The sequence below is a fragment of the Rhipicephalus microplus genome, unplaced genomic scaffold (genome assembly GCF_043290135.1).
Source record: "Rhipicephalus microplus isolate Deutch F79 unplaced genomic scaffold, USDA_Rmic scaffold_156, whole genome shotgun sequence".
NCBI lineage: Eukaryota > Metazoa > Arthropoda > Arachnida > Ixodida > Ixodidae > Rhipicephalus > Rhipicephalus microplus.
Genome location: NW_027464727.1, coordinates 250,700 through 260,000, shown reverse-complemented (window position 1 = coordinate 260,000; position 9,301 = coordinate 250,700). Strand labels below are relative to the sequence as shown.

The window sequence follows — 9,301 nt, the reverse complement described above, 5'->3', positions numbered from 1 at the left end:
ACGCGGTTTCGTGCCGCCCCGGCAGACGCGGTTTTCGCGCCGCCCCGGCTGACGCGGTTTCGTGCCGCCCCGGCAGACGCGGTTTTTTGCCGCCCCGGCTGACGCAGTTCGGACTTGGCACTTTTTGGCTGAGCCTTGCTGGCGGCCCACTCACTCGATCGCCATGTCTGTTTGCCACAGTTTTCCCGGTGGTGCCGCACCCGGGCTCGCCCCAGCAGACGCGTTTTTTTTTTCTTTCGCCCCGGCTGACGCAGTTTTCGCGCCGCCCCGGCAGACGCGGTTTTCGCGCCGCCCCGGCAGACGCGGTTTTTTGCGCCGCCCCGGCTGACGCGGTTTTTTGCCGCCCCGGCTGACGCAGTTCGGACTTGGCACTTTTTGGCTGAGCCTGGCTGGCGGCCCACTCACTCGATCGCCATGTCTGTTTGCCACAGTTTTCCCGGTGGTGCCGCACCCGGGCTCGCCCCGGCTGACGCAGTTTTCGCGCCGCCCCGGCTGACGCGGTTTCGTGCCGCCCCGGCAGACGCGGTTTTTTGCGCCGCCCCGGCTGACGCGGTTTTTTGCCGCCCCGGCTGACGCAGTTCGGACTTGGCACTTTTCGGCTGTGCCTGGCTGGCGGCCCACTCACTCGATCGCCATGTCTGTTTGCCACAGTTTTCCCGGTGGTGCCGCACCCGGGCTCGCCCCGGCAGACGCGTTTTTTTTTTTTTCTTTCGCCCCGGCTGACGCAGTTTTCGCGCCGCCCCGGCTGACGCGGTTTCGTGCCGCCCCGGCAGACGCGGTTTTTTGCGCCGCCCCGGCTGACGCGGTTTTTGCCGCCCCGGCTGACGCAGTTCGGACTTAGCACTTTTTGGCTGAGCCTGGCTGGTGGCCCACTCACTCGATCGCCATGTCTGTTTGCCACAGTTTTCCCGGTGGTGCCGCACCCGGGCTCGCCCCGGCAGACGCGTTTTTTTTTTTCCTTCGCCCCGGCAGACGTGGTTCCCCCCCCCCCCCTCCGTCTTTCTTTTTGTTTTTTTTTTCGCCGCGGCTGAAGTGGATTTTTCGGTGCCTCGACGCCCCGGTAGTCGCGGTTTTTCCGTTTCCGCACGGCCCCGGCTGACGCTGCTCGGTCACAGTCGCCTTTTGTGGTGATTGCAGACTTCTTGAGCGCGGGTGTTTTTTTTTTGTTGTTGTTGTTTTATTACGCATTCGCTCCAGCAGACGCTGTTTAGACTTTTTGTTTCCTCTTTTATCCTGCGACGAGGTGACGAGGTTTATTCGGTGCCCCGCCGCCCCGGCTGAAGTGATTTTTCCTGTCCCGTGCCGCCCCGGCTGACGCGGTTGGGACTTCGCGTTTGTTCGGCCGCCACGGGTTTTGGCGCACTCGCTCGGTTGCTTGTTGTTGCCACTTGTTGCGAACCCAGGTTTCTTGAGCGAGCGCGGGCGTTTTTTCTTCCTTTCTTTCTTTGTTCTATGTGTTAGCGAATCGGCCTTTAATATCACACGAGGACTCACAACCAACAATTTTCAGTTTGAAGTGTAAAAAATCTGCAGGTGTTGACGTAACTGACTTGCCCCGTACCCTTGAGTACATCCATGAAGTTCTCGTAGTACTACTAAATCGCATTATTCCAAGTGGAGAAATTCCCATAAACTTGCAAACCTCTACACGAAAATCGGTGCGCGTGATAAAGTTGAAAATTATCGTCCGATATCAAATGTGCCTTCTATAACACAAATTCTAGGAAAAAAAAAAAAAAAAAACACTTGTTCGCCGTTTTCTGCGCCGTGACTGGCAGCACTCCGGCGAAGCGAAACGGGGTCGATTCGAGCACGATATCGGCGTCTTTCGACGTGCTCGCCGGCGACCGTCGCACGAGTACGTCGCACGAGCGCGTCTGCCGGGGCGCCGTTTGCGAAGCCGACGCAAAAGTGGGAACCGCCGCTCGGATGATCGCCGCTTTCGGCAGAGTGAGTGTTGGCACTCCGGGGAAGCGAAACAGCGTGAATGCGCCCACGAAATCGGCGTATTTTGAAGTGCCCGCCGGCGACCGTCGCACGAGTACGGTAAACCGCGTCAGCCGGGGCGTAGTTCGGGACGCCGACGAAAAAGTGGGAAGCGCAACTCGGATCTTCGCCGTTTTTGCAGGAGTGAGTGGCGGCCCTCCTGCGAGACCAAGAAGCATCGATTCGTGCACGAATTCGGCGCCTTTCGACGTGATCGCCGGCGACCGTCGCTCGAGTAGGGCAAACCGCGTCTGCCGGGGCGGGCTTCGGGACGCCGATGCGAAAGTGGGAAACGCTGCTCGGATGTTCGCCGTTTTTGGCCGAGTGAGTGCTGGCACTCGGGCGAAGCCAAACGGGGCCGATTACGGCACGATATCGGCGTCTTTCGACGTGCCCGCCGGCGACCGTCGCACGAGTACGGTAAACCGCGTCAGCCCGGGCGGAGTTCGGGACGCCGATGCGAAAGTGGAGAACGCCGCTCGGATCTTCGCCGTTTTTGGAGGAGTGAGTGGCGGCACTCCGGAGAAGCCAAGGAGCGCCAATTAGCGCACGATATCGGCGTCTTTCGACGCGCTCGCCGGCGACCGTCGCACGAGTAGGGCAAACCGCGTCTGCCGGGGCGGGGTTTACGACGCCGACGCAAAAGTGGGAACCGCCGCTCGGATGTTGGCCGTTTTTGGCAGAGTGAGTGCTGGCACTCCGGCGACGCGAAAGAGCGCGAATGCGCCCACGAAAGTGGCGTATTTGGACGTGCGTGACGGCGACCGCTGCAGGAGTACGAAAAACCACGTCAGCCGGGGCGAGCGACACACGGCGGTCTGGGTGCTTATCGCTGCTATTATAGGGGCACCCCGGCAGACGCAGAAAAAAAAAAAAAAATTTTCGACCTTCTTTTTTGCTGGTCGAGCTCGGGTAACCCAGGTCGCAATGGGAGCCGCGCACGAAAGCGGCGTCGCGAGACGCGTTCGCGGTCGCTAGTCGCACGAGCTCGGCAACCGCGTCAGCCGGCGCGGAGTTCGGGATGCCGACGGCTAAGTGGGTACCGCTGCTCGGATGTTCGCCGTTTTTGGCCGAGTGAGTGCTGGCACTCCGGTGAAGCCAAGGAGCGCCAATTCGTGCACGATATCGGCGTCTTTCGACGTGCCCGCCGGCCACCGCCGCACGAGTACGGCAAACCGCGTCTGCCGGGGCGGGGTTCGCGACGCGTACGCAATAGTGGGAACCGTCGCTCGGATGTTCGTCGTCTTTGGCCGAGCGAGTGCTGGCACTCCGGCGAAGCGAAACGGGGCCGATTCGGGCACGATATCGGCGTATTTCGACGTGCTCGCCGGCGACCGTCGCACGAGTACGGCAAAGCGCGTCTGCCGGGGCGAGGTTTGCGACGCCGACGAAAAAGTGGGAAGCGCCGCTCGGATCTTCGCCGTTTTTGCAGGAGTGAGTGGCGGCCCTCCTGCGAGACCAAGAAGCATCGACTCGCGCACGATATCGGTGTCTTTCGACGTGCCCGCCGGCCACCGCCGCACGAGTACGGCAAACCGCGTATGCCGGGGCGGGGTTGGCGACGCCGACGCAAAAGTGGGAACCGCCACTAGGATGTTCGCCGTTTTTGGCAGAGTGAGTGCTGGCACTCCGGCGAAGCGAAAGAGCGCGAATGCGCCCACGAAAGTGGCGTGTTTGGACGTGCTTGACGACGACCACCGCAGGAAAACGAAAAACCACGTCAGCCGGGGCGAGCGACCCATGGCGGTCTGGGTGCTTATCGCTGCTATTATAGGGGCACCCCGGCAGACGCAAAAAAAAAAAAAAAAATTTTTTCGACATTCTTTTTTGCTCGTCGACCTCGGGTGACCCAGGTCGCAGTGGGAGCCGCGCACGAAAGCGGCGTCGCGAGACGGCTTCGCGGTCGCTAGTCGCACGAGCTCGGCAACCGCGTCTGCCGGGGCGGAGTTCGGGACGCCGACGGCTAAGTGGGAACCGCCGCTCGGATGTTCGCCGTTTGTGGCCGAGTGAGTGCTGGCACTCCGGCGAAGCCAAACGGGGCCGATTCCGGCACGATATCGGCGTCTTTCTACGTGCTCGCCGGCGACCGTCGCACGAGTACGGCAAAGTGCGTCTGCCGGGGCGGGGTTTGCGACGCGTACGCAATAGTGAGAACCGTCGCTCGGATGTTCGTCGTCTTTCGCCGAGCCAGTGCTGGCAATCCGGCGAAGCCGAACGGAGCCGATTCGGGCACGATATCGGCGTCTTTCCACGTGCTCGCCGGCGACCGTCGCACGAGTACGGTAAACCGCGTCAGCCGGGGCGGAGTTCGGGACGCCGATGCGAAAGTGGGAAGCGCCGCTCGGATCTTCGCCGTTTTTGGAGGAGTCAGTGGCGGCACTCCGGTGAAGCCAAGGTGCGCCAATTCGCGCACGATATCGGCGTCTTTCGACGTGCCCGCCGGCCACCGTCGCACGAGTACGGCAAACCTCGTCTGCCGGGGCGGGGTTTGCGACGCCGACGCAAAAGTGGGAACCGCCGCTCGGATGTTCGCCGTTTTTGGCAGAGTGAGTGCTGGCACTCCGGCGAAGCGAAAGAGCGCGAATGCGCCCACGAAAGTGGCGTGTTTGGACGTGCTTGACGACGACCACCGCAGGAAAACGAAAAACCACGTCAGCCGGGGCGAGCGACCCATGGCGGTCTGGGTGCTTATCGCTGCTATTATAGGGGCACCCCGGCAGACGCAAAAAAAAAAAAAATTTTTTTTCGACATTCTTTTTTGCTCGTCGACCTCGGGTGACCCAGGTCGCAGTGGGAGCCGCGCACGAAAGCGGCGTCGCGAGACGGCTTCGCGGTCGCTAGTCGCACGAGCTCGGCAACCGCGTCTGCCGGGGCGGAGTTCGGGACGCCGACGGCTAAGTGGGAACCGCCGCTCGGATGTTCGCCGTTTGTGGCCGAGTGAGTGCTGGCACTCCGGCGAAGCCAAACGGGGCCGATTCCGGCACGATATCGGCGTCTTTCTACGTGCTCGCCGGCGACCGTCGCACGAGTACGGCAAAGTGCGTCTGCCGGGGCGGGGTTTGCGACGCGTACGCAATAGTGAGAACCGTCGCTCGGATGTTCGTCGTCTTTCGCCGAGCCAGTGCTGGCACTCCGGCGAAGCCGAACGGAGCCGATTCGGGCACGATATCGGCGTCTTTCCACGTGCTCGCCGGCGACCGTCGCACGAGTACGGTAAACCGCGTCAGCCGGGGCGGAGTTCGGGACGCCGATGCGAAAGTGGGAAGCGCCGCTCGGATCTTCGCCGTTTTTGGAGGAGTCAGTGGTGGCACTCCGGTGAAGCCAAGGTGCGCCAATTCGCGCACGATATCGGCGTCTTTCGACGTGCCCGCCGGCCACCGTCGCACGAGTACGGCAAACCTCGTCTGCCGGGGCGGGGTTTGCGACGCCGACGCAAAAGTGGGAACCGCCGCTCGGATGTTCGCCGTTTTTGGCAGAGTGAGTGCTGGCACTCCGGCGAAGCGAAAGAGCGTGAATGCGCCCACGAAAGTAGCGTATTTGGACGTGCTTGACGGCGACCGCCGCAGGAGTACGAAAAACCACGTCAGCCGGGGCGAGCGACCCACGGCGGTCTGGGTGCTTATCGCTGCTATTATAGGGGCACCCCGGCAGACGCAGAAAGAAAAAAAAAATGGGGACATGGCGTGCGTCACCGTGCGGCTTCGCAGCGTTGCCGAAGTCGCCGAGCCCTTCGACTGAGCCGAACGGCGGACAGGGAACGTTGGTCGGCCGTTCTAACCTGTCGGTGCCACGCCGCGACGTCGTTAAGGAAAACCGCGTCGTGGGCCTCTACGACGCCGTCGAGTCGTTGTACGTTTGGTGTCCAGCGTGTCGGCGGCGAGTAGCGGACACGTCGTTCACGACTTCGGTCTTTCGCAGTCGACGCGAACTTGCGGAGAGTCGTGGTGCCTCACGTTTTCGGCAGAAACCGCGGCGGAATTTTCCCGTGCGTGCGCGCACGACCTCGGTGCTGTGCCGTCAGCGTAGTGTTGCACAAACTCGTGGCCTACCCAAGGTGCGGTACGTTTGCGGCCGTATCCTCGGTGGGAATTTCGTGAGTAGGGTCGCAAATTCTACGACCTCGGCGGGTTTGAGAGCGACGTAGACTTGTGGCACGCTCAACATGCCACACGTTTCGGGGCACACCCGCGGTGAAATTTTCTCGAGTACGCTCGTATTAGGGCCCAAGGAGGTCTGGGTACTTATCGCTGCTATTATGTGGGGGTTCTCGTGAGCGGCGTACGCGAAAGCGACCGGGTGTCTGATATGCGGCGGGCTTCGGCCTCGTCAAGCGTGTCCTCGGGTCTGCTCCAGGGGAATCCACGGCAGTCGTCTGCAGCCTCATCCGCTTGATGCGTTAGGGGCTGGTTGTCGGACGGTGCCGTTTTACCACGATATCGAGGTGTGTTCCGTGTCGTCCTCGGGCGATTCAGATGCGAAAGCGCCGAAGACGCGGGCGTGACCCGTCGTCTGGCGGCTTTGCAGTCTCGGCTCCGTTGCTAGTTCCGGCCGGTCCACCGACAGTGCAGCGGGCTTGGGCAACCCGCACGGCGCGACCGAGTCGATGCAACGAAAAAGAGCGAGCATGAACGTGCTTCTTGCCGCACGGCTCCCACTCGTCTTTCGGGAAGGTTGTGCCGTAGCGAGCTCGAACGCCGTCATCTCGGAGTGCAAAATAAGCGTGTTGGGGCGCCTGAAGGTGGCCTCCGCCGCACACAGACTGCGTCCGGCCCGCCGAGGGCGAGGACGGACGCGCAGTCGAACGATTACCTGGTTGATCCTGCCAGTAATCATATGCTTGTCTCAAAGATTAAGCCATGCATGTCTAAGTACATGCCGAAATAAGGCGAAACCGCGAATGGCTCATTAAATCAGTTATGGTTCCTTAGATCGTTTCTTCCTACTTGGATAACTGTGGCAATTCTAGAGCTAATACATGCAGTGAGCCTGGAGCCCTTTGGGTAACGGGTGCTTTTATTAGACCAAGATCGATCGGGTTTCGGCCCGTATTGTGTGGTGACTCTGGATAACTTTGTGCTGATCGCATGGCCACGAGCCGGCGACGTTTCTTTCAAGTGTCTGCCTTATCAACTTTCGATGGTAGGTTACTTGCTTACCATGGTTGTTACGGGTAACGGAGAATCAGGGTTCGATTCCGGAGAGGGAGCCTGAGAAACGGCTACCACATCCAAGGAAGGCAGCAGGCGCGCAAATTACCCACTCCCGGCACGGGGAGGTAGTGACGAAAAATAACAATACGGGACTCTTTTGAGGCCCCGTAATTGAAATGAGTACACTCTAAATCCTTTAACGAGGATCAATTGGAGGGCAAGTCTGGTGCCAGCAGCCGCGGTAATTCCAGCTCCAATAGCGTATACTAAAGCTGCTGCGGTTAAAAAGCTCGTAGTTGGATCTCAGTTCCAGACGAGTAGTGCATCTACCCGATGCGACGGCTCGGACTGAACATCATGCCGGTTCTTTCTTGGTGCACTTCATTGTGTGCCTCGAGATGGCCGGTGCTTTTACTTTGAAAAAATTAGAGTGCTCAACGCAGGCGAGTCGCCTGAATAAACTTGCATGGAATAATAGAACAAGACCTCGTTTCTGTTCTGTTGGTTTTTGGAATACGAGGTAATGATTAAGAGGGACGGACGGGGGCATTCGTATTGCGGCGCTAGAGGTGAAATTCTTGGACCGTCGCAAGACGAACTACTGCGAAAGCATTTGCCAAGAATGTTTTCATTGATCAAGAACGAAAGTCAGAGGTTCGAAGGCGATCAGATACCGCCCTAGTTCTGACCATAAACGATGCCAACCAGCGATCCGCCTGAGTTACTCAAATGACTCGGCGGGCAGCTTCCGGGAAACCAAAGTATTTGGGTTCCGGGGGAAGTATGGTTGCAAAGCTGAAACTTAAAGGAATTGACGGAAGGGCACCACCAGGAGTGGAGCCTGCGGCTTAATTTGACTCAACACGGGAAAACTTACCCGGCCCGGACACTGGGAGGATTGACAGATTGAGAGCTCTTTCTTGATTCGGTGGATGGTGGTGCATGGCCGTTCTTAGTTGGTGGAGCGATTTGTCTGGTTAATTCCGATAACGAACGAGACTCTAGCCTATTAAATAGGTGCGGGGTTCCCAGCACCTTACAACCTTCTTAGAGGGACAAGCGGCTCCTAGCCGCACGAAACAGAGCAATAACAGGTCTGTGATGCCCTTAGATGTCCGGGGCCGCACGCGCGCTACACTGAAGGAAGCAGCGTGTCTTTATCCCTGTCTGAAAAGACTGGGTAACCCGTGGAACTTCTTTCGTGATTGGGATAGGGGCTTGCAATTGTTCCCCTTGAACGAGGAATTCCCAGTAAGCGCGAGTCATAAGCTCGCGTTGATTACGTCCCTGCCCTTTGTACACACCGCCCGTCGCTACTACCGATTGAATGATTTAGTGAGGTCTTCGGACCGATGTCCGGCGCGGCCTTTCGGTTGCGCCGGTCTGTTGGAAAGATGACCAAACTTGATCATTTAGAGGAAGTAAAAGTCGTAACAAGGTTTCCGTAGGTGAACCTGCGGAAGGATCATTAACGGATTGTGAAGGGTGAGCGCCTCAGCTGCGTCTGCGCCCGACACTTTCTGCCGCTGACCCCGTTTGGACGCGGGGTCGGCTTTTCCCCACGGGGCTGCCTGAATGTGGAGCGGCACCCCGTGACAAATTGTTGCGCCCAGCGGACGCCAACACCGCGACCTTGGACGGTCGGCCAGGTGGCGGACGCGGGTACAAACGGCGCAACGCACTCATAGGTCGGCTTTCGACCCGCCACTGCACCGTGGCTCGAAGCGCTCGAAATGCGCGACCCGACCGCTGCGGGACCGCCTAGTACTGTAAACAGGAGCGGCGGAGCGCGAACGGCGAGTCGTGGTTACGTCGGTAGAAGGCGAGGCTGCGCGTTCCCGAAACGCCAGCCGAGTGCCCTCCCGACCGTTCGAGCGTGCAAGAACGAGACCCGACAATCGCGCGGCGACTGCCAAGTACGAGAGGAACGGCACAAGCGTCGGCGGTCGGTCAAGGAACTGGCGATGTGACGGGTCCGCTGTGCACCAGTGCATACCGTCCCGCCGTCCGCGGCAAGCGCCTCCGCGTCCTCGGGTGACGGAGGCTGCCGGTCGGTTCTTGCAGGCGAGGGATCTCGCTGGCACCGGTTCGCGTTGACGCGCGGCCGGTCATGGCACGGCGATGCGACGGCCGAGGTGCGCAGTACTCGATGGAGGAACCGCACG

General features: G+C 59.9%; 1 non-coding gene across 1 annotated transcript; it reads left to right on the top strand.

Moving 5' to 3' along the window:
• Window positions 1-6,792: 6,792 nt before the first annotated feature.
• Window positions 6,793-8,607, top strand: LOC142791286 (small subunit ribosomal RNA). Its single transcript, XR_012890135.1, has one exon. It is a non-coding gene; the product is annotated as a small subunit ribosomal RNA (ribosomal RNA).
• Window positions 8,608-9,301: the final 694 nt, after the last annotated feature.